Genomic DNA, 26,730 nt, shown 5'->3' with positions numbered 1-26,730 from the left:
ACAACATACCTTCCTCTAAATTCTTCTACATAAATTTTGACACAGAAAATAAGATAAGACCCAATCCATCTATTTCAATTTAACCACCAGCTTTATTCTTGCATAAAATCCATTCTACAGTCATGGTGAAAAAAGCAAATGTATTTTGATAAGTGACAGTAGCTATGTATTAAAGCCAATTATTTCTTTGGCAGCATCACATCAGCTTTTGACAAACATTAGTGTACCTTAGGTTGAGAACATAGAGATGTGTGGGTTCTAGCTCTTTTTGTATCATATCCTTTGCAAAAGTTTCTATATCATTAAAGTATATCTCTTCAAGTAGGAAGGAGTACTCTTTACCCTTGGTTGTGAGACTTGTATAGGAGATTCAAAACAAATGAAAATTGAAAGCATTATGTATGTCACTATGTGTGTCACATTAACTCCATCGTACAGATTCAGATGCTAACTGTTCATGTTTTTGAACTTTCAGTTTATATTACATGCTGGAACACAACAAGGGTACCGAACTCATTCATTAACATGAACATAGGAAATGATAACTAGATGATCAGATTCTTAGAATAGAGGTTTACCCTCTGCATTACAACCACATTGAGGCCTTCTGTAAGTATGAATAGTCTTCCAGAAGTTGTTTCCCTTGAGAGCCAGAATAGATAAAAAGGCTATGCAGAATGTTGAAATGTTTAAACCACAGGTGCTAGCTAATGTGTATGTGTGCCCCGATGTAAGGTCCATAACCTTCCTCGGTTTCATCTGGAAAATGAGCCTGTAAAATGTTAAGGCTCCTAAAATAACATTTTATATACAGAATATCACTGTGTAAAGATATAGCTGTGACTCCTACAAGATGCATTTACCAATTTATATGTAATTTGTTCAACAGTTTATGAGAAAATACATGAAGCACAGGTGTTAGTTACTAAATGAAACTTGTGAACCAGTGTTAGGGAAACTAAATTTTCATAATCAGAGTAAAATTTTCTAACTGTTCTTTTGCTATTTATTTTAATAATTTCTTTCTTCACTTTCCAGCAGGCTTTCTGCACATTTCTTTAAACTATCTACCCCATTCTGAGTGATAGATTAGAAAGGAAGAAAAGCTCTATAATATACAAAAATTCATAGAAAGTCCAATTGTTTCCCATTTTTTGGTAATGAATAGACTGCAATTTCTCCAAATGTAAGCAAATAATTGATTTATTTTTTTTCAAATTCAAAACCATGAGCTATGAAGAAAAAGAAACATTTATTTTCTAATTTTTTAAAGATATTTATGATGTAACTACATGGGTGTACATTGAATATATTGTCTGGTCAAAAACACAAATCATATTGTATTATACTACAGTAGAGTTCAATAGCATATTTTATTTTGATTGCAAGCTTAATATATTTTATGAGCTCTCTAAAGAATATTTTAATTGGTGAATAATATTGAAATATGTTAAATATGTAATTGAGCACAACAAAACTCAATGAAAGGTGTCATATAACAAGTAGTGGCAATAAGATAACATAGTATATACATGCATATGTGTAATAACATGGTGATGTCCCATTGAACTCACATAAAATTATGTGAAACAAGTTCTGGTGGGGTGAATGGGGACAGGGGAGTCTTTGGATTTTAAAAATCCTTACTACAAGATTATCGTTATTCCCTCACCAATTAATGATTATATAATTTTAGATTAGCTAATCAAGTTAAAATAATAACCATATAGGATGACCATATAAGATGATGCTGAGCGAAATGAACCCCAAGGTAGGGACAAAAGAGGTTTTCATTTTCTTGCTGTTGATGCTAATGCATTTATAATGTACTATGTGATATTTTTGTTTCTTTTTTATGTTCTTCCTCTATGGTATGGTACAATCCCTGTTTTCATTGTCTTTGATTCCGGTGCCCTTCATCTTGTATATACATTTTGCTAATTTGGGGAGGGGAAGAGAAATAACAAAATGCTGAAACAAGCATAAAGATTGACCTATTGTAACAATGAGATATACAAGACACTATTGGAAAACTAGTCGTTTAAGGATACAGGTGGACCTGTTGCAACAATGAGAAGTACAAGTTGTCATGTTGAAAACGAACTGTACAATGTTGGTGCGGTGGGAAGAGGATTGGGTGGGAGGGTGGCGGGGGAGGCTGGGAAGGGATGTGAAGGGTAAACAAAGGAGGAGGCTGCAGTGCTTGATAAGAAATGTACGCATTATCCTGCCCATGTTATTGTAACCCCTCTGTACAGTATGTTCACAAAAAAATGAAATTAAATTAAAAAAAAGAAAACTAACTTTATAACTTCTGGTGGGGAGGGAGGAGTTGTGGAGTTGGGCGGGAAGGGGAAAACTAATGAGGAGGTAACAATGCTCGATAGGAAATGTAATCATTACCTTACTCATATAACTGTAACCCCTCTGCACAGTATCTTTACAATAAAAAATATGTACTAAAATTGTCACATGATCTAGAATGCATTAAAAGGGAATAAAATATACTGTAGATAAAATGTAATACAAATGAAAATGTATAATCTCAGTAAGTACAACAAATCAAAATGGATAATTTGTAGAGATCTACTGTATATTATACTTACATAGTCAGCAGTATTGTATTGTACAATTAAAATATGGTTAAATGAGTGTATCTCAAGTTACGTGTTACATCAACAATAAAATATTTAAGGTGGTTTTAAGTAACAACACTACCTCCAAAGTAATAAATTGAATACCTCATAGAATTTTCATTGTCAGTCATAAAACTGAAAGCTACCAGACATCAATGGCTCACTCCTGTAATACTAGATACACAAGTGGTTGAGATCTGAGGATCCTGATTCAAAACCAGCCTGGGCAGGAAAGTTCATAGACTCTTATTTCCAATTAACCATCCAAGCACCAGAAGAGGAGCTGTACCTCAAGTGGTAGAGTGCTAACTTTGAGCACCAAATATCACAAAAATCAGGGACAGTGCCAGGGCCATGACTTCAAGCCCCAGGACCAGCACACACACACACACACACACACACACACACACACACACACACACACACACACACACACACACACACACACACACACACACACACACACACACACACACACACACACACACTGGAAGCCATTAGGGTAGCTGTTCTCATTTCCAGTCCATTTTGAGGTCACAAAATATTTGGAAAAGTTTGATTTAACACTGATTCTCTTTATCACAGTAACTCAGATAATTTAAATAATGAAATCTTGATTTTTAGAACAGTGTTATGTCAAATTTTTTTGGTAGTAGTACTAAGATTTGAACTCAGGGCCTTGCACTTGCTTAGGCAGGTGCCTACCACTTGAGTCACCACAGTAGTCCAGACCTACAGCTTTGCTATAAAGTTCATTTTCCTTTAAAATTGAAGTAATATAATGTAAAGCACAATAAGAAATGTCTACTGAAGAGCCAAGCCCACTCTTTCCAAAAAATCTATTTTCTTATTTTATATATTGTCTATTGTAAAGGGCATTGAGTCAGTCATATGATGAATTGATAAACAATTCAAAAATTCCTTTAAGAAAGATCATAATCGAAGTCCTGAGTATAAAGTAGTAAAGTGGTATAAATTGTTCATAACCTTATTATAAAAATAACCTGAAGATCATGCAAATATAGTCTTCCTAAGTTCTTTTCATATCATTTGTGATTCAAGGCATATATTTTGTCCTGACCTCTAAATAGGATATAAGTTCACTCTTTTCTTGAATTGCCCAGCAGTCTCATAGATCAGAACATCGAGCCCCATTAGGAGATTTAAATGTCACTGTCAGTTTAATCTATGAAAAATGAAGTATATGTTACTTGGGCTGTCGTGCCATATGTATATACAGTTCACCTTTCACTTTGTTTCAGGAGAGAGAAGATGATATTTGATTTTTTTATCTGCTTTGAGAATCACAAAAGAGGGAGATGGCTGTTTCCTCTAGATCTGAGTTACAGTGATGAGGCTAAGTTGTGGGTAGGGTTGAAACCTGACAGCAATCAGTAGCTTTTCTCTAAGGGGCTAGCTCCTCAAACACTCACAGAGCCCATCCTGGAGCCATTCTAAAGATTTTTGTTTACTGAGATTCAATTGTTCTTCTTTTACACCTCCTGCTGCTGACATTGAGTTTTGGGCGTTAATTTTATACTCTGCTACTTTGCCAAAGTTTTGAATCAGGTTGAGTAATTTGGGAGTGGAGTCTATGGGATTCTTTAAATACAAGATCATGCCATCTGCAAAGAGGGAGAGTTTTATTTCTTCTTTCCCTATTTGGATCCCCTTTATGTCTGCATCTTGTCTTATTGCTGTAGCTAGGCATTCTAATACTAGATTGAAGAGAAGTGGAGAGCGCGGACATCCTTGTTTTCTTCCTGAGTTAAGAGGAAATGGCTTTAGTTTTTCACCATTAAGTATAATGCTGGCTGTAGGTTTGTCATATACAGCCTTTATTGTATTGAGGAATGTTCCATGGATTCCTAATTTTTCCAAAACCTTTATCATAAAGGGGTGTTGGATCTTGTTGAATGAGTTTTCTGCATCTATTGAGATAACCATGTGGTTCTTATTCTTGCTCCTGTTGATGTGATGAATAATATTAATTGATCTGCGTATATTGAACCAGCTTTGCATCCCTGAAATGAATCCTGTTTGATCATGATGTATGATTTTTTGGATGAATTGTTGAAGTCGATTGACCAAAATTTTGTTGAGAAGTTTTGCATCAATGTTCATCAAAGAAATGGGTCTATAGTTCTCTTTCTTTGATGAGTCCCTGCCTGGTTTTGGGATGAGGGTATGATGGCTTCATAGAATTTGTTCAGTAGTGAACTTTCTCTTTCAATTTCATTGAAGAGTTGGAGGAGTATTGGTGTGAGCTCTGCTTTGAAGGCCTTGTAGAATTCCGCTGTAAAACCATCTGGTCCTGGACTTTTCTTAGCTGGGAGGTCTCTTATTGCTGCTTCTATTTCAATGCTTGATATGGGCCTGTTAAGATGGTTTAACTCATCTTGGTTTAGTTTTGGCATGTCAATATTTGCTAGGAAAAGGTCCATTTCTGTCAAGTTCTCAAACTTATTAGCATAAAGTTTTGAGAAGTATTCCCTTATAATGTTCTGAATCTTGGTTGTTTCCGTGGTGAGGTTTCCATTCTCATCTCTGAGTTTATGCATTTGAGCGTGTTCTCTTCTTTTTTTGATAAGATTTGTTAGGGTCTGTCAATTTTGTTAATTTTTTCGAAGAACCAACTCTTTGTTTTGTTGATCCTTTCTATAGTTTTTTTGGATTCTAATTCATTTAATTCTGATTTAATTTTAATTATTTCTGTCTACTGGATTGGGGTTTATCTTGCTGCTCTTTTTCAAGGAGGTTTAGATGTGTCATTAAATTGATGGTTTCAGATCTCTCCAATTTGTAGATGTAGGAACTCAGAGCTATAAACTTGCCTCTGAGTACTGCCTTTGCTGTGTCCCAGAGGAGCTGGTAATTTGTGTGTTCATTTTTGTTGAATAGCATGAACATTTGAATTCCCTTTCTAATCTCTTCCATGACCCACTCCTGATTCAGCAGTGTGTTGTTCAGCCTCCATGTGATACCAGACTTTCTTTGGTGGCTTTTGGTGTTGAGTTCTAATTTTATTCCCTTGTGGTCAGAGAGAATGCAAAGTACAATTTCAATGTTTCTGAATTTAGACAAGTTTGCTTTGTGGCCTAGAATGTGGTCTATTTTAGAAAATGTTCCATTTGCTGCTGAGAAAAACGTGTATTCTGATGTTGCTGGGTGAAATGTTCGGTAGATATCTGTTAAATCTAGTTGATCTATGCAGCTGTTTAGATCTGCAGTTTCTCTGTTGAGTTTTTGCGGAGTTGATCTATCTAGTGGGGAGAGTGGTGTGTTAAAATCCCCAGCAATTAATGTCTTTCGATGTATATGGGATTTGAGGGAAAGTAGTGTTTCTTGGATAAATTTGGGTGCTCCATTGTTTGGCAAGTACATATTTAGAATTGTAAGATCTTCCTGAAAGAGAGATCCCTTAATTAGTATGTAGCGAACTTCTTTATCTCTTCTCACAAATTTTAATTTGAAGTCTATTTTATCTTATATTAGGATTGCAACTCCCGCCTGTTTATGAGGGCCGTTTGCTTGGTAGATTTTGTTCCAGGCTTTCATATTGAAAATATGTTTGTTTTTACGGGCAAGATGTGACTCCTGAAGGCAACAGATAGAAGGGTCTTGTTTTTTAATCCAACTAGACAGTCCTTGTCGCTTAATTGGAGAGTTCAGTCCGTTAATGTTAAGAGAGAGGACTGAGAGGTATTTGGGAGTTCCTCCCATGTTGTCCACCTTTTTGGGGGCTGTGAAAACTGGGTTCTTCCTATGGTTCTTGGATTCGCAGTTTGGGTGCAGTTTCTTGGCCTTTATTGTGGTCTTGTTGGTTTTCTATGTGTAGGACATCTTTAAGGATCTTTTGTAGGGCTGGTTTGGTGGAGATGTATTGTTTCAATTTTTCTTTGCTCTGGAAGGTTTTTATTTGGCATTCAGTGATGAATGAAAATTTAGCTGGGTACAGTATTCTTGGTTGATAGTTGTTTGTTTTTAGGGCATGGCATACATCATTCCAGGCTCTTCTTGCTTTGATTGTCTCTGCTGAGAAATCTGAGGTAATTCTAATTGGTTTCCCTTTATAGGTGATTAGTCTTTTCTCCTTCACAGCTTCAAGGATCTTTTCCTTGGTCTAAGTTGATCCTGTGCGGATTATAATGTGACGGTGGGATGTCCTATTCTGGTTTGGTCTATTTGGAGTTCTAAAAGCTTCTTGTATCTGAATAGGCCTATCTTTTTGCATGTTTGGGAAGTTCTCTGCTAGGATCCTGTTAAACAAATTTCCTAGGCCATTAACTTCTGTTTCTAGGTGTTCCTCTACACCCATTATCCTTAGATTAGGCCTTCTGATGGTGTCTTCTAAGTGTTGGATAGATCTATCATATTTCTTGGACTTGTCTTGGATGGTTGTATGTTCTTTCTCTATAATATCTAGGCTGTCTTCAATCCCTGAGATTCGATCTTCTGCATGGTCTAACCTGCTGTCAAAACTTTCTACTTTGTTTTTTATCTCTTTTCCTTCTAATTGATCAGCTTTGATGGCTTCAAATTCTTTGTTGAACTTTGTTTTAGATCTTGTATGAACTTCTTTACTTCCTTAATTTGGTGTTCAGTGTTTATTCTCCAATGACTTAGTTGATTGGTTATGGTTTCCTTGCACTCCCATTCCTTCCCTTGGGTTCCATTCAGCATTCCCTTTGTGGTCCCCCTGACTTCCTTCAGCTCTTTTTTAATGGATTCCATGAACGCCTTTAGTGATCTTCATGTATTCTCATTCTGCTCTCTCAATTCCTGTATTACTCTTTGATTAGCTTCCTCCCGTTTGTGGGATTCCTGTAGTTCTCTTTGAGTGTTCTCAGCCTGCTCATGCCATTCCTGCCTTTCTCTTTGAGTATTCTCAAACTGCTCATGCAAATCCTGTAGCAGTTTTTGAGTAGCTTCCTCACGCTTATGATATTCCTGTGTAAACTTTTGGATTGCCTCCTCTCTCTCCCTATCAGGCTCATACAGAATCCTTTGTATGCTTTCATTCTTTTCATTTATCATGTTTGCCAGCAGTGTTTGTAGAGCTATTTGGGAATTCTCCTTTGGATTATTCATTATCTGTTCTGTCCCCTGATTATCAAGATTGGGAATTAAGATAACAGGATTTGCCATTTTCCTTGTGTTTTTCCGGCTTACTCTGCCCATTTGAGATGAAAATAGCCCCAGTTTTGTGCTAGAACACTCTCTTAAGGCAAGCATCAACCAAAGTCTGAATTTGCACAGTCAATAGTCTACAGATACAATCTAGTTCAACAGATACATCTATTCAACATCAAACAACTATATGTTAATGGGCTATGAACCGCAGAGATGAATTTGGAAGACCAGAAATTATTAGGGTTATGGAGAGATGTGGGTAAAAAATAGGAATAGATTGATGTGGGGAGGCTCAGGGAGAGTTAACTAAGTCCTAATCTCAAAGCAGGAAATAGGTTGGGTAGGATGAAAGTAGAGAGAGAGAAAAAAAGACGAACGGGAAAGGGAAAAGAAGAGACCAGAAAAAATAGAAAAGTAAAAATTAATAAAATTATGTAGAATCCATAACAATCTATTTACAGAAGAACGTGAATATATTGAAAGTAGGAGAGGGATATAAAGAGACGTGAAAAACTTAAAAATAAAAATGCTTAAAATATTATATAGGTATAAAGAGGTAGTACTGCTATTAAGTAATTTAAGTCTTAGAGGTTTTGAATTGAGTAATAAATTTGTGGTTTAAGTGTGTACACAATGGGGGATAGGGTCTAATAGTCAACTATGCGTTTATCTGAGAATGTGCAGGACAAGAATTAAGTTACATAAAGAAGAACGAAAGAGAGGTGAAGGTGAAATGGATAAGAAAGGAAGAAGAAAAAGATGAGAAGTTCAGTAGAACTAAACAAAAAACAAAAAGATAATTAAAAAAGAAAAAAATGAGAAAGAAAATAAAAAAGAAAGAAAAACGCACACTCACATATCCCTAAAATAAAAATTATAAGAGGAAAAAAAAGTTTCTGGAAAACATTTTTTTCAAAAAAAGGCAAAAATTAAAGATTAAAAAGTTTCAGAAAAGAAAAAAAATCATATAAGGTACCATAAAATAAAATAAAAGAAGAAGAAAAAAAAACTTCTTTGATTTTTTTGGGAGGGGTGGGAAAAATCCTGTATCTCCCTTGTGTCCGTAACCAGCCTCTTGTTGGAGTCTCTGGTCTGCTTGTGGTCCTGTGGCTTGGTTGGTTTCTTAAGTCAGTTTGTTTGAACAGGCAGAAAAATGCTCTGCTTTACCCAGGATTTGGCGATCTTCCTCCCAGGCTAGTTCATTGGGAGGCAGATCTTCTTTGAGTATCACAAAAGAGGGGGATGCAGTAATGAGGCTAGGTTCTGGGTAGAGTTGAGGCCTTTCAACAGACAGTAGCTTTTCCCAGGGGATAGTTCGTGAAAAACTCACAGAGCCCAGCCTGGAGCCATTCTCAGGGTTTCTGTTTACTGAATTTCAATTGATTGTCTAGGCTGCTAGAGGGAGGGGCAGCCTCTGGCTCTGATTACCCAGTGAAGAAATCCACTCCTAGGACTTACGCCCGAACTGGGTGACTTTTCCCTGGGTGGAGCTGAGTCTGGCAAGTCATGCCACGGTTAAGTTCTTGTGACTTGCTAAATGACTCATTTTATTCCAAGGCCTGAGTTGGAGCTAGCAGCTCCTCCGAGCTTTGTCGGTATCCAAGATGGAGATCTCCGGTGCTGGGGTGGGGGGAGCGGAGGCCTTCCCTCCTCTGCTCCCTGAGAAGGTGTGAGGACGTCAGGCTTCTACTCATGCTGAGTCTTGGTTCTTGGGTCATCTCTGGTCTGCGAACTGCGGGATGAAGATGTCCGCTCCTTGTCGGTTCTTGCTGGTGTTGAGTAGAATTCACTCACCCGCTGCGTCTGGCTCCTTCGTCCCGGACTCTCTTTGGCTCAGGTATGGCTCCTGTGCTTGCCCGCCGCTGCCACAGCTGCCGCCGCCACGGTGGCTGCTGGCAAGAGCTCAGAAGTGTCTCCTTGCCTGGGTTTCCCCTCTCTGGCCTAACTCTCTGTCCTGTGAAGGCACACTTGGTGTAATTCTCTGGCTTAAGACTGTTCACTGGAACTCTAAAACTGCTTTCTATGCGAGAGCCTGCTTAGACTCCAGCTTCTCCTCCGCCATCTTCCGGAACCTGACATTTGATTTTTTTAACTCAGACTTGTTTTCTCCAGTGTATATTGCAGGCGAGAACCACTGTAATCCATCGTTTCTCACTGACAATACTGAATTTCCATAATGCATTTGAGAAAGTGCATTGATCTCTATAGCTAGGTCCTCCTTCTGTATGTAATAAGGCCTCAGAGGGCAAACAGTGTCAGGAACTTTTTCTTTTAATGATTTAATGCATCAGTAAATGCAAAAGATTCATGAATGTCTCACCAATATTACCAGTACAACTGAACCTAACTGCTTTGCTTTGCTTTTTTTAGTTACCTACATAGTCTACGGAGTGCCCTTTGATTGTCGATGACCCTATACTACATCCAAAATATTATATTCTCCTAGAATTCCTGATAACTAAGTAATTTAACTTGTCAATATGTAAACAGTCTCAAAAGTAGTAAAATAAGTTACATATTGTCACATATGTATTAAATAGAATTATTTAAACCAAAATTTGTTGCACTCTATTCCATTTTAACTAAGCCATACTATTTATGCAAGCTTTTATCTAGTTACTATTCTCTTTTATTAACTAATGAAAATAGCTCAGCATTTTTCCATTTATCCTTTAATCTCAATGTATTAAACAATCCAAATAATTTAAAGTTGACTAATGATTCATGTAGCTCTCTTTCTTTGCTTCTACACTACTTAGTTTGAAAGTCTACTTTGAAGCCAAGTACTGATAGCTCATGCCTGTAATCCAAGTTATTCAGGAGGCTCAGACCTGAAGGGATGAGGTTGAAAGCCAGCGAAGCCCAAAAAGTGTGTGAGACTCCATGTCCAGTTAACTAGCAAAATGCCAAACTAGAGGTTTATGCTAGAGTGTTTGCCCTGAGCAAGAAAGCCCAGGCAATGTGAAGCCCTGAGTTTCAGCCCCAGTACCCACAAATACACAACGAAGCCAACTATGAAAACATTTCCCATCTGTCAGCACATATTTACAGACCATTTCTTGCAATGCTTAGCATTACTTCTTCCCCTGGTAGAATTCAGTATTCTACTTTTGTGGTGTCATTATGTCTGACATGGACTCTTTTCATAGCAGCTAATAAGTTTATAACATATTTTGACTCATTTGTTGAGAAATAATTTCAACATTAAAGCAGCTCATATATGAAATATATAAATAAATAAGTTCTGTAATATCAATATATGTGAAATAATTATCATAATAAAATAAGGAATATATTTATCATTACTTTTGTTAAATATAAGTTTCTCAGGTTTTCTCAAAGTTTTCCTGTGTTTCTTCCACATATCCATTGGCTAGTATCATAGGTTCTAGCAATTTGTCAGTAAATATGTGTGATTGGAATAACTTTCTCAGTAAATTTTTCTTTGTAATATATTTCATTGTTTAGTGTATATGTTAGATTGATTTAATGCCTAAAATTAGGAGAACTTTCATGAGAATTTCTAAGAATTGGAAACCAAATTATATTTTTTCTACAATTCAAAACACATAATTTTCTCTGGATTAGTTACTGTTACATCACTCACTAAAACTTCTAGTACTACTTTGTTTAAAAATATATCACAATAGTGAATGATCTTGTTTATACTAAAAGCATGGGAAAGATGACTAAGCAGATATCTCCAAGTCACTGGCCATTGTATTCATCTTAAAACTTGCCAGAATTTTGAAAAAAAAAATATCATAAAAATTGCTAAGCCCTTTCAGACTCAATTTAGATATTGATAATTACAGCATATGATCTACACAATGACAAAGAATCTGAGTAGTGGAGCATTGTGAAATATATCTGTAACCTCTAGACTCAAAAGACTGAGGTAGGAGATCTGTGAGGCAAGCCTGGGCTATTTAAACAGGATTATGAAAACAACAACAAACAATGCAGACCAAAGGAAGCTAAATATTATGTTTAGTGGGAGAAACGTCAAACACTGAGTTTGACTTTTTCAAACATTTTTTCATTGTTTTGTTAAAGGTACATTCATTGTTGTTTTAAATTATAAAATTAAAGAAGATTTTGGACAGAATGCAATAGTAATTCTACAATTTGGTCATTATCTTTGATATTTAAAAGTAAGTATATACTACAAGTTTTTATTTCAAGTTTGCTTTTATTTTTGTGGCACTGGGATTTGAGTTCTGGACATCATCTTTGTCAGGCAAGCTTTCTACTGCTTTAGGAATGCTCCTAATTCCTTCACTCTCTGATTATTTTGAGATATTGTCTTGCTTTTACTTTATCTTTGCTAGAACTTCAATCTTTCTATTTGTTTTCCACCATAACTGGGAAGAGAGATACATGTCCTGGTACTCCGCTATTGATTCAGATGGAGTTTTGTGAACATTTTGCCTTAAGTGTTCTCAAATTATGGTTTTGGTGATCTCTGCCATCAAGAAGATAAAAATAGAAGCATGAGTCACTAGTATTTGACCCCATTTTTTTGGTGATTTCGTTTTATTCATGTATGTCCTTTAAAAAGATATTTAACTTGTGTTAATTAGAAGAAAAATAGTCCACCTACAAAAGCAATGAAATTGCCAATTTTCTATAGTGGAAAAAAGCTATTCTACTGAGAAAACATGGCATCACATATGGCATGTCAAATTACTCCCTTCTTACAGACACATGTGGTTCACTAACAGAGTGTGCTTGATTATTACTAAATATACACACATTTGATACTTTAAATAAATCTGTTAAATTTTTGTAGTACAAGGTTTCTTCCCCACATATTCTGCTGTCCAATGTATTAAAATAATCATTTAAAAAGCACAGCCCAAGAATGATAATTCTAGCCTGAACATTGTTAGTCATATACTATTCCATATAACATACTGTTAAGTTAAAAAATACAGTAATAATATCACTGTTGTGAACTGTACTTTTATTTCCTTCCTGTGAACTATATAGCCCTTAAAACCCAAGTGTGTAAAAGTCTCACAACTATACTCAAAATGTAATTATTTTTTTAATATTTTTATTATAAAGATACTCTATGGAGTGGTTAGTAAGGTAATGAGTACATTTCCTATTGAGCATTGTTAACCTCTCCTTTGTTTTTCACCTACCAACCCATTCCTCCCCACCTCCCCAACTCCTCCCTGACCCCCACAAAGTTGCAAAGTTCATTTTCAACATAGTGTCTTGTACACATCATTGTTACAAAGAGTCTACCTATATCCTTGTTTCAACATTTTTTTTATTTCCCTTCCACTCTCCAAATTAGAAAAATGTATATACAAAATGCAGGGCATGGGAATCAAATGCAGTGACAACAGGGGTTATACACTGGGGGAAGAATATAAAAAAGAAACAAAAAAATCACACAGCACATCAAAAACATCAGTAACAAAGAAAAACCTTCTTGTGTCCATACCTTGGTGTGAATTTCATTTAACATCATCTTATATGGTAATTTGTACATAGCTTTTGACCTTTACTGCTTGTCTGGTAAGATTATCCTAGACATATAGTACTTATTGCAAATAAGGGACGTGTTTCTTTGGGTCTGGCTTTCCTCACTTAATATAAAATGGGGCTATGCCATTCTTTCTGATGGAGGCATATAATTCATATAAATATAAATATATATATATACACACAAACATACATACATACATACATAAATGCATGCATACATACATACATACCATATTTTCTTAATCCATTCATCTACTGAAGGGCATCTGGGTTGGTTTCATATCTTAGCTATGGTGAATAATGCTGTGATGATTATCACAGTTGTGCTGGTAGCTTTACTATGGCCTTGTTTGTGATCATTTGGGTAAATAACTAAAAGCGGGATTTCTGGGTCATAGGGGAGGAAATAAGATTGGCAAATGGATACATGAAGGAATGCTCAATTTTTCTAGTCATAAATGAAATGCAAATCCAAACAACATTGAGATTCCACCTCACCACAGTTAGAATGGCTATAATCAAGAAATCTAATAATAGCAGATGCTGGAGGGCATGTGTCCAAAAGGGAACCCTACTGCATTGTTGGTGGCAGTGTAAACTTGTTCAACCACTTTGGAAAGCAGTATGGATGTTCCTCAAAAGACTACACACAGTGCTCCCCTGTGACAAAATGTAATTCTTAAGCAAAAAAAGAAATCAAAAGAAAGAATGTAACATAATTTAGCTATTGCAAAATCAGAAAAACAAACTTTGCTCAGGACAAACACGCTAGCATTGAGCTATACCTCTAGTTTGGCATTTGGTAGTTAACTGGACATGGAGTCTCACACACTTTTCGGGCTTGGCTGGCTTTCAACCTCATCCCTTCAGGTCTGAGCCTCCTGAATAACTTGGATTACAGGCATGAGCTATCAGTACTTGGCTTCAAAGTAGACTTTCAAACTAAGCAGTGTAGAAGCAAAGAAAGAGAGCTACATGAATCATTAGTCAACTTTAAAAACAAAGTTCTCTTCCTTGGACTGTCAATCTAGCTTTTTTTTTTCTTTGCTAGTGTGGGGCTTCACTCTAGGTGCTTGGACTCTGTCCCCTCTGTCCTCTTTTACTTAAATCTACTACTCTACCACATTCAGCCACAGCTCCACTTCTGGTTTTCTGGTGGTTAATAGAACATACGAGTCTCAGGGACTTTCCTGAGTGGTCTGGCTTTGAACCACAACTATCAGATCTCAGTCTCCTCATTAGCTAGGATTATGAACATGTGCCATCAGAGGCCACTGTCATCTTCTTTTGTTTTCTTCTTTAGTTTTGTTGTTTTTCTTTCCTTTCATTTTCATTGCTTTTGGGGGGAGGGAAGAGTTTGCTTTGCTTTTACCTATTGTTTTTGTTTTCTTTTTCTTTACCCTTCCTTTCTTCTTTCCTTCATGTTTCCTTCTTCCCTTCCTATTTTCTTTTCTTTTCCCCTTATTATATTTTTTATTTTATTTTTTTGATCTGTTAGGCTCAGTGCTCACATAGACTATGCAACTTCTTTATCACTGAATTTTAACATATGTCGGCCTATATGTTTCTTTTATTTATACTGTCATCTGCAATCTATTAGATATTAGTGTCAAATGTGAAATATCTTAAATACTCTTAGATAATTTCAGGATGGTACAAATCACCATTCTTTTTCTAGTTGTTGCCTGGAAAAAACTCACAGACCCTTGCATTTATTCTCTGATGGAAATTCTTCCTTAATCTACTAATTTTCCCTAATAACTTCATTATATTTACTTTTTTTTGGTGGGTCATGAGGCTTGAAATAAGGGCCTGGGTACTTTCCTTGAACTCTTGTTCACTCAAGGCTACACTTCAGCCACATGACCACTTTTGACATTTTCTGTTTATGTGGTACTGAGGAAATGAACCCAGGGCTTCATGCATGCTAGGCAGGCACTCTACCATTAAGCCACATTCCTGCCCCATTATTATATTTACTTTTAAAACACAAGCCTTTTAATTAAAATGCAAATCACTTCAATGCACTAACATACACTTTTAAAACCTAGAGTATTAAAATTATATAAAATCTGTCACAGTATCTTAGCCATTTGCTAAGAGCAATGATTTACTCATTTTCAGTATGACATCTAAGTTAATTTAGATTTCTATTTACTTCAGACAAATATGATCAAGATCTTATTTTGTATTTATAACTTTTATAGTTTTGCCTATGCACTTGTATGTGAAAAAAGAAAAAAGATAACAAAAGGAAAAAGGAAGATAAAAGAAAGAAAGAAAGGGAGAAAGAGGGACAGAAAAAGAAAATCGAGAGAGAAAAATAAAGAAAAAAGAAGGAAGGAAGGAAAGAAGGAAGGAAGGAAGGAAGGAAGGAAGGAAAGAAGGAAGGAATGAAGGAAGGAAGGAAGGATGGAAGGAAGGAAGGAAGGAAGGAAGGAAGGAAGGAAGGAAGGAAGGAAAGAAGGAAGGAAGGAAGGAAGGTAGGCAGGCAGGCAGGCAGACAGACAGGAAAGTAAAGCAAGCCAGATGCCTGGTGCCCAGAGGGAGCAGGAGGGTCTTATGCCTGTAATCCTAGTTTTACAAGTGGCTGAGATCAGCCTGGTGGAGAAAGTACATGAGGATGTAATCTATTAACCACTAAAAAGCCAGAAGTAGACCTATGGCTCAACTGGTACAGGGAAGGATAGCCTTGAGCACAAAATCTCAGGGACAGCTAGGCCCTGAGTTCAAGTCCCAGTATCAGCACCAAAATAATAACTAATAAATACTTTCAACTAAATAGGAAAATAAATTCCAAAAGAAAGAAATATTAGTATTGAACCACATGACTCATCCTCACAAGCATGTATTGACCTTCTCAGAATTTATTAAGTGTACATTATATTCTAAATGGTACAAAACTAAGCCTCAAATAACTTCATTCTTATAAATTGATATAAAAATAAACTAACAAGAATGGTAGCAAAATTCTAAATAACTTCTGAGACAGGTATTTATTTATAATTCTAATGTGTACCTGAAAAACTAAGGTTGCATGTAAAAAGGTATTGAAACACAACATAGCTTAAAATGTCTGAAGAATATATAATTATATTATTAAATATTAGATCAATACAACTGAATTTTTTTCCTTTCTGAATAGATTATATATCATCTGAAAAATAATGCAGTTTGCTAAGTATGAGACATTGGCAATTTGCTCATATTGGCAAGATAAAATACATGTGTCTGGTGTTAGCTACTATTTTGCTACTATGATTATGTTAGTCAAAAATCGATGTACATATTGGAAAATATCCTTCACAGCCACTTATTTTTTAATCAGTTTCATATTTGTCTTGCAGGGAAACAAGACATACCAAATTAAAACAGCAGCCAGGAATCATTTATAAAGGTGAAGCTGAGGAAAGGGAAATTGATAGCAGTTATAAAATGTAGCAGTAGCTCTTGAAGTTAAGCTGTTGTGTCACATAGCATCAATTGGACTATTATCTGGTGCAGGAGAGCCATAATAAATTGTCAGATTTGATTCTTAGCTGAAATGATGGGATGGAAATTGTGCTGTGTGTTTGAGGTTTGGATGGGGTGTTACGGGAAGCATGGGTATATCATATTTGCCTATGTGTTAAGTTCTCCAGTGATTTGACACATAGGCAATTGAATGATGGATTCTTCAAATAAATTATGACTTGAGAGTCTACATATCTTCATTATTTAATGATAAAAGGATCACATAAAATATAGTACTATTAATAGAGATAAAAAATATTTATTTGGGCTGGGAAGTTGGCTCAGTGGTAGAGAGCTTGCCTTGCATGCCTGAGGCCCTGGGTTCGATTCCTCAGCACCACATAAGCAAAAAGAAAAAAGCTTGAAGTGGAGCTGTGGCTCAAAATGGTAGAGCTCTAGCCTTGAGCTGAAGAGCTGAAAGACAGCGCCCAAGCCCAGAGTTCAGGCCCCACGACCAGACCCAAAAAAAATAAAAAAAGAAATATTTATTTTTCTTTTTGACACATTTTTATTATAATTCCTCAATTTTTTGTTTTGGATTCAGATCTTCTTTGAGGTAACCATCATTTCAGAACAGTTTATGTTCTTATTAAGCACACTTTTTCTAGTTATTCTCTATTAGAGTTTCTATTGTCTGTAAAATGTCATTGTTTCTTCTGCATTCTGCAAAAGGCAACAATGGCTAGAGAAACATGCAGAGAAAAATCTGCAGTTAAAAGTTAAGAGGACTGATTTTCAGTTTTGATCTGTGAATACAGGAAATGCATAGTAACTTTTAGTTCCCATCCCCTCCAATGGGTAAGATCAAGTTCATATCAAGTTTCAAGAAACATACAGAGATCTTGATAGAAAAATGTTATTAGTTAGTGGGATATTTTGTTAATTTTCTTATGCACCATGTTCATTAAAACTCATCTCTCTGTTTTGAAATATGATTCAGTTTAAAATAAGCAGTGAGATATTGTCACAATATAGCTTTAAAATATAGGCTATTAATAGTTATAGCAATATGTTGTTCTTTCATACATTTTACTATGAAAAGCTATAACTGTTATAGGTGCACGAATATAAAGATACATTTACAATTTAAAGGTGAATGAAATTTAAAACTTCCTTGATACAGAACACACCTAAATCTTGATGAGATTGGGATTTCTAAATTTTTGGCCAAAACACTGGAATATTTAATTAACAGAAATTTTAGATAGAGTCAATTACCTCTTGTTTCCTAATAAGCCTTAAGTAAGCTGAGTAATTTATTTCATACTTTAGTGATAATAAGGCTATTTTCCCCGTTTCCTAACAAACAAATTAGCAATAATGTAAGCACCTGAGTTGTATCTACGCAGATGAAAAATAAATCATGGGGCAACAATCTTGCAAATGTCTGTCCCTAAAAAATGTTAAGCGATTATCAGCACAAATTTGGGAAAATATTTTTATTTTTGTTTGAATTTTCCTTATGTAATAATTGTCTTAATTCTCTACTCTGTTCAGTCTAAGTCCATTTGGTACATCACTTCTAATTTTCAAAATACTAAATTGTCCTGAAGAGGCCACAGGAAAGACATTATGCTGCCATGTGAAACCTAATATCTGTAATTCATTTATTGTGACTAATATGAAAGTATTCTTAAAAATGTCTCTCTGTATTAACAGACTGTATTTTGGAGAATGGCTCTAGATGCAGTTTCTCCCAATAGAATTCTCCTTTTTGTGCATTTTATTAAATTGTTAAGAAACTCAGCTTATGTTATCTTAACTCATCTCTCGCTTTTTAAAGTACAGCTTCCTCAATTGTATCAGATTAACTCAGCTTTTCAATTACTGTGAAAGGTATTCTTAAATTATGGAAATACATTATCAAGCTTTTCAATTATCTTAAGTGTTTATATCTAAGAAGTACACATTTAACAACACCTTTTAAAGTTACTGAATGTTCAGACCTCAGACAAAAACACTGAGAGTGGTTTGTGTGGGGGTGCTTTAGGCCAATTTCCTTAGATAAGATTTAGGCTAGAAAAGGATGGTTGTTTATAATTTTCCTTTCTCACTGCTTGTTGTATGTTTGCATGCAGCCAGTAGGAATTCCTGTGCAATCCTTCTGGGCAGATGAGTGTACCTGAAAATTACTATAATCTGTGATACAGATTTGACAGGCATTTATATGGCAGCTGAATGATCTTAGTATTCCCAGTAAAACACAATGAGCCCAGGAAAACACAGTTGCACAATGCCCTTAGAACATGTCAATGATAGTTGCTTACATATGATGGGACAACAGTGATTCTTAAACCTTACAGTAGAATTTGTATGAAAAAAAGAGGGAAACAAGCAATGATAATGTCACTGGAAGAGTGTCACTTTGGAAGAGTGAGTTTGAATAATATTTTCATTAGTTGTTAGCCTAATGTGTTGTAAGTGTAAAGTGGATATAATTCTTACAACCTTAATGAAATAATGTCTACTTAAACACTAAGTGCAATGCTTGTCACAGAGTGCTTTCCATATTTATTGCAACTATTGTTACTGCTGTGGTTAGCATTATCATTATGTAAATAGATAAAATGAGGAACAGATAATTTAACAGAGCTAATTGATTCTGAAATCTACTTTGAATTCAGTACATTTCTACTTGATGCATTCTAGTGACAGAATAAATCAGGATACTGGAACCAGATTTCCCTGTATTTTCTAAGACATCATTCAACATAGCAGAAAAAAAGACTTGAGATCTCACATTGCATTCTTTGCTTTCATGACATACATACAGTTATCAAAAGCTATCAAAACACTTCCACACTCCAGGAAGATGAAGAGCAGCCTAAGAATATGACAGTTCTAGTTTCTTCATAGCAAACAAAACAGAAATTCAATAAGGCCTTAATCTATGGAATCATATCATAATGACTCTTTCTTGTTGGTGTTTCTGCTTGAGGATATTCCTTGAAATGTGGATCATTACAAAATGATTCTGTGAGAAACCTCTTCCTGAATAGGTACTGTAAAATGGTGTTAAAACAATAGATTATAAAACAAAACCTTTAAGCAACCCATTATCCACAAAACTGAATTTACATACCATCTTTTCTGTGAAGGACATACTGACATGCTTGTCTATTTCTCTAAGGCATGATGACCTCCACACATGTACCTTTTACCTGTGCCTGAGAAAGCAAAATAATATTACTGTCATGCTTCACTGAATTGAATGCTTCCTCTTAAGATGAAAAGATAGACACATCACTGAGAAGTGTAACCACTTTTGATGAGTGCAGCGTTTCTCTGATTACAACCTAGTAACTCACTTATCAATTCCAGAAACTATTTAAGGGCTAGGTATAATTACATTAAATTCTTCAGAATGTTCTTCTTCATGTAAAGACATTTTTAGAGAGCCAACTAAAATGTCCTAAGGAACCAGGCTTTATGAAATATGGAATTGAGATGAGTTTCTCCTGAGAACTAAATTATTTAGCTAAGATGAAATAGCTAGAGGAATGTTTAAAGGATAATACATGAAAGAAAAATGTTTAATTAAAGCCATAGTTAGTGCCCTTGTATATATAGGCCATGAATCTGAGCCATTATTTTGTATACAAAGTGCTAAAGTTCAATGGGAAGGCTGAATTTTTACTACACTTGATCTTAGACAAGAAGTGATAAGGAATGTTGAATTTTTAGAAAATATATCAAATAGAAATATTGTGCATTATTTTTGCATGTATGCTTGAAGTTATATGCAAATTGAAAAGAAATATTATGAGATCCTTTTCCAGTGTGATGATTGGGTTCTCACTAGCTTGCATGACATGTGCCTCCCTCTAAACCTTGTTATGACGTGGGCACATTACCCTTCTGATGTGGAAAAAAAAGAAATATTATGAAATGGTTAAGATCATAGCTCTGCAGTCATACTTCTGAATTTTACTCTTGTATGTATAAGAAAAGTTTGCTGTGTGGTTATAAGAATGTTCATTAATTGCATTTCAGTTTTCTCATTTGTCAAATGGAGTAAATATTAGTATTTACCTCATGAGAATGCCTTGGAACTCAATGAGGGGTGATTTATCATTATACCATATTTACAAAAATGCTTGGCAAATATTAAGTTCCTTAGTGAGTATCAATTGTCTTTAATATGAATGTTATGAGGAGTGATTTAGATGAAATGATTGTACAGCACTAAAATACATACTTTTTATTATAACTTGGGTCACATATTTATATGTGTATACACATATATTGATATGTATTATATACATATATATATATATATATATATATACACACACACACATGGTATGGAAGCCATGTATTCTCATGATCACCATTGATAAAGTTCAAAGAAAAGTGGAAACTCAATGGTGAAAACATTTGAGTCTAGAAATGGACATATACACAAATTGAAACTTCAGGAAATTGATCTAGCTCGGTTTTGTTTTTTATTTATAGAACTATGATTGGAGTTCTATCTTCATTCTCTCTTGCTCATTTTTTATTAGAAATGAAACACACAGAGTCAAGAAGTGAGATCAATTTCTAGTACCAGCACAAAAACAAACACTTGGGAGAAATTATTATTGTACACAATGGCAAAAAGCAGTATTTTTTGCTAAGAAAATAATAACTTATGTTTTGAGAATACTATAAATATTGTAAAACACGAGAAATATTGGGATTTTATAAAGTTTATGCACTTAATCAAAACAATGCATAATGAGAAAACCCTTAATGCTTGCATTACACAGTATAAGAATATTGTACAGTTCAAAGCCACCCAGGCAGGAAAGTCATTGAGATGCTTATCTTTAATAAACCACTCAGAAAACCAGAAGTTGTGTTGTGGCTCAAGTATTAGAGAACTAGCCTTGAGCTGAAGAGCTGAGGGACAGTGTTCAGGCCCAGAGTTCAAGCCCCATGACCGAAATAAAAGAAAAAAGAAAAAAAGAAGAATATTCTAAATCTGTGGACTACCTAATGTAAAATTTCATAAGGATTTGTGTGTGTATCTGCTGGACGTGGAGCTTGAACTCAGAGCCTGGAAACAGTCCCTAAACTTTTTTGTTCAAGGTTAATGGTCTACCACTTGAGCCACATGTCCACTTCTGGCTTTTGCTAGTTAGTTGTAGATATTAGTCTCATAGACTTTTCTGTCCAGGTTGGCTTTGAACCAGTATCCTGACAGCCTCCTGAGTAACTAGGATTACAGGCATAAGTCACTGGTAGCCCCAGCTCATAAGAATTTTTATAGCTGGAAAAATTTAAATAAATTATTGAAAATAATATTAAGCACTGTTAAAATGAGAGGCTAGCTTCTGAAGAATTAGTTACCTAAATATCTTTAGCCAGTGGACCTGGCTCAAAATTCTTACCCTGTCTAGTCACAGGGAAGATATTGGGAGGATTACATTTCAAGGCCAGCCAGGGCAAAAGTTCTCAGAATGCCATTTCATCCAATAAAAGCTGGACATTTTAGTTCACACCTGTCATTCCAGCTACATAAGAAGCCTAATTAGGAGAATCATAGACTAGGATAAACTGGGCATAAACATGAAAGCCAACCTCCCAAGTACAATGTCTTGAATTAAAGAAAATCTTGTCTTGTTCCTGAGTTAAGAGGAAATGACTTTAGTTTTTCACCATTGAGTATAATGCTGGCTGATTTTAACTCTTTTCAGGGTCATTTTTTTTTGTCAGTCGTGGGGAATGATGGATTTTGTCCATTCATCAATCAATGAATATTTAAGTTTTTCTACTTTATATTATGTGTAAATATTCCAGTACAATTTCTTTTGTATAGAAACTTGCATATTTAATTTTCTTGGATGTATGTAACAGGGTTATATGGTAACACTATGGTTAGATTTTTTTTTTTACATATTTTCTTAACTTTAAGGTTTGCCATTCACCGAAGCAGTGTGTGTGACCAATGTCACACTTTTCAACATTCTCACCCACCCCTCCTAATCCACCCTTTCCCTTGGGTATTTTAATTTTAGGTCATGTATTGACTTTTTTATAATTTAACTAAGCACTGTATGTGTACTGTGTCTTGGTCTGTGTCACCACTTCAAAATCTTCACCCCTCTTTGTCCCACTCCTTCCCTAATATTTCTCAATTTTGTGGTATATATGGAAATTCTTGTCTGCATTCTCTCCCCCTTCCCCATGCTTTCTTTTACCCTTCTCCCCTTGGTTCCACCCTCCCCTCTTGCAAGTGCCCATTTCCTGGTACTTACTTTGTTGGGCTTTGACTTAGTCTTTAAAAAAAAAACTGTATACATTTTACACTATCCATAGACTCTAATAGGCTTCAGTCAATTCATCTGTAACCTATTGTTTACCAACTGGTATGTTTATATGGAAATTGATAGGCATATTCTAGCTACCACAGATGAGGGAAAAAATGCAACCTATGTTTCTCTGAGTCTAGCTTACCTTGCTTAATATATTATTTTCCAAGAATTTTGAGAAACTATCCAAAGCAGTTGTACTATTTTATATTTTCACAAGCATATTATGAGTAAAAGGATGAATAAATCAGATATGGTTAAGTTTAATCAAATTGGATTCCATTGCAATAATTTAAAAACATAAAGTTTATCGATCTGAAGATTAAAGTAATAACTATAAATCACCCCTGTTCTTCAAAACCGATTTTAACTCTTTTCAGGGTCAGTTTTTTGTTTTTTTTTTGGTCAGTCGTGGGGCTTGAACTCTCGGCTTGGGCGCTGTCCTTGTGCTCTTCAGCTCAAGGCGAGAGCTCTACCACTTGAGCCACAGCCCCAGTTCCAGTTTTCTAGCGGTTTATTGGAGATAAGAGTCTCACGAACTTTCCTGCCCAGGCTGGCTTTGAACCGCGATCCTCAGATCTCAGCCTCCTGAGTAGCTAGGATCACAGGCCTGTGGCACGGGTGCCTGGCTAGGGTCATAGTTTTATCTCATATGGAAAAATGAAACTTCAAAAGAAAATATCAAACCAATCTTTTCCAGCAATGGGAAAAATCAATGATTTATGGTAAATGTTTTAAGGGAATACATGACAAATATATTTTTATTCAGTCCTTTCATATTATTTCATAAAGAAAACATTTGCAAATATACTTAGTTAATAAGTCCACAGTTCAAGGCCCAAAATTTCCAAAGTAAATTCAGAGAGAATAGCTATAGTATAATCAAAGTCTCTTTATCTGAAGAAATCACCAATAATTTGAAAGGAATTTTTTTGGTATAAAAGCAACAGTGATTATCCCTAGCTTAATAAATATTACAAGTTTGTGCTATTAATACGATCTAGATTATGGAAGTCTAGTATTTTCCATTGGGAAAATTTCTCTCATTTAAAAATGTATATAGGAAGGCATCAGAGAAAATAAAACAGAAATTATTCTATTTTAGTGTTCTATAGTTCATTATTTAGTAAGTGTGGTAGCTTGATTCCTGTTTAAGTAAAAAGGAAAAACTTATAGACCTAAAATTTGATACCGATTTGTATTTTCCTGGGTGAATTATTAGGAATTCCATAAACCTTAGAAGACAATTAGAGAAGCAACTGATTATATATTTTCTCACCTGTGTGAAAATAATTCTGCCTATTGAATTGAGGGGTTGTTAATCCCTGGCAGTCATATTTGTGACAACTTGATTGCTGAACTCAAAATATTATTGGTCACAGGAGGTTGAAAATGCATGTAGGTTTTCTAATAGAAACAGGGAGAAGATGGAGATTCTGTATGAAAAAAGAAATAGAACTGAAGTGTTGATGTTGCCAAGTTTACAAAATACAAGATTCTATGAAGTGTACCTGGGCACCTGTGGGGAGATGAAGAAATAAAATTGGAATTTTTAGCTTGTTTAGAGTTTGATTTATGAGCTTTTTTGTTAAGAGAAATGGAACATGAGAAGAATAGTATTTGCCTTCTAAGGGAGAAAAATATTTTGAAAAATTCCTTCTGGTTCTAATCATTGAACCAAAAAAAAACTTTTCTAAGTGCACAATACTGAAAATGTTAAACAAAAATCTTTAGGGGGAAAACATTACTGAATCACATAAATATGTGGTATTTCAAATACAGGTTCATTAGAAATAGCTTAGAATTTCAAATTCTAGCTTTGTTTTCTTTTTTCCAAGATATATATTTGCATACTATTTATAAGAATTAGGCAATCTTATTTCCAAACTCTCTTTTTAGTTCTTTCCTGGGATTATACAACAAAGCACAGAACATCAAATAATGACAATAATTTATACTGCAAATACAACCATCTAAAAAGAAGTTTTGCTTCACAGAACGGTATAATATCCACTGCCTGTTATCCACATAACTGATGTAGAAATAGGGGGCTAAACTGCTAAGATAAATATAAGATCAGGGAGTCTATAGGTAAGGCATGGTTAGGTGTTTCCTGATGATGATTTACTGAATAATGAATGGTATGACATTCTGTGAAATGTGGTGAGAACCACTTCCAGGTTTCATTTATGCAAAATAATCTCCAAACTGAAAATAATTCATATTAATTAATGTCTAACAATAATTAACATTCTAATAACTATGTTTCTTACCAAGGGCAAATTGAAGTAGTGATAACTGTTCCTGTCTTACCTGTGTATTCCATAACTTTAATCTGCCTCTCATTTCAGTATATTGTATATTTCTTTAATAATGCATTTTAAAAAATTTTATTCTAGACCTGGAACTTGAAATAAGGGCCTGATCACTGTCATAGATTTATCACTCAAGGCTTTAGCTATACCATTTGAGCCACCACTCCATTCCCAACTTTCTTCACATTAATTGGATATAAGGTTCTCATGGACTTTCCTGCCAAGGAAAGACTTTGAACCATAATCTTCAGATCTCAGTCTTCTTGGTAGCTAACATTACAGGCATAAGGCACTCGTGCATAATTACCTTAAAAAACACTATTTTTAAAAGTGTGAATGCGGGGGGAAGGGAGAGGCTGGGAAGGGATGTGAAGGGTAAACAAAGGAGGAGGCTGCAATGCTTGGTAAGAAATGTATGCATTATCCTGCCCATGTAATTGTAACCCCTCTGTACAGTATGTTCAGAAATAAAATATAATAAATAAATAAATAAAAAAGTGTGAATGCATGTGTGTGAATGCCTGTGTGTATGTGTGAACATGCATGTGTGTGTGTGTACTATAGACACACACACACACACACACACACACACACACACACACACACACACACAAGACAAAGTAAATTTCAAAAGTAAATTGAAATAGTATCTGAAATCTTTGCTTAGACCATTTAAGGCTCTGAAGAAAACTGTGGACAATCATGATATAACAATGCAATATTACAATCTGTTTTCTATACGTTGTTTATTGTAAAAATGCTGTACTGAGGGGATACAGTTCCATGAGCAAGGTAATGAACACATTTCCTATTGAGCATTGCTGCCTCTTCCTATGTATTTCCTTTACCATCCCTTCCCCTCCCACTTCCACAACTACCCCGGTCCCCCTCCTCCGCCAAAGTTGTAAAGTGTGTTTTCAACGTAGTATCTTCTAAATCTCATTGTTACAGTGGGTCAACCTGTATCTCTATTTAAGTATTTTATATTTTTCCCTTCCCCTCTCCGAATTGGAAGTGTATATATAAGATTCCGGGCATCCACTTCAAATACAGTGAAAAAAAGGAGTTGTACAGTAGGGGAGGAACATACAAAGAAACAAAAATCACATGGTACATTATAAATATGTTAGAAACAATAGCAAGAAAAAAATATTTGTGTCCCTATCTTGGGGTTCGATTCGCTAAACATCATGTTTTATGGTCATGTGTAAATAGCTTCTGACCTTTTTTACTTGCCCTTCACATGTACTAGTTATTGCAAATAAGGGAATCCATGGGACCTATGTTCCTTTCGGCCTGGCTTACTTCATTTAATAAAATTTTTTCCAAGTCTTT

The 26,730-nt window shown here is 35.2% G+C and overlaps 1 protein-coding gene and 1 pseudogene across 6 annotated transcripts in view; both read left to right on the top strand.

Annotated features, from left to right (window-relative positions):
• Positions 1–26,730, top strand: part of LOC138839469 (protocadherin-11 X-linked) — a 713,759-nt gene that overhangs the window by 623,843 nt on the left and 63,186 nt on the right. The gene's annotated exons all lie outside the window — the stretch shown is intronic.
• LOC138840596 (small nucleolar RNA U13) lies at positions 20,552–20,648 on the top strand (annotated as a pseudogene).

This window comes from Dipodomys merriami, unplaced genomic scaffold (assembly GCF_024711535.1).
Source record: "Dipodomys merriami isolate MVZ:Mamm:240054 unplaced genomic scaffold, mDipMer1.0.p SCAF_3, whole genome shotgun sequence".
NCBI classification, from domain to species: domain Eukaryota; kingdom Metazoa; phylum Chordata; class Mammalia; order Rodentia; family Heteromyidae; genus Dipodomys; species Dipodomys merriami.
Note: the sequence above shows the minus strand (reverse complement) of the source record. Positions and strands in the feature narration are given on the sequence as shown.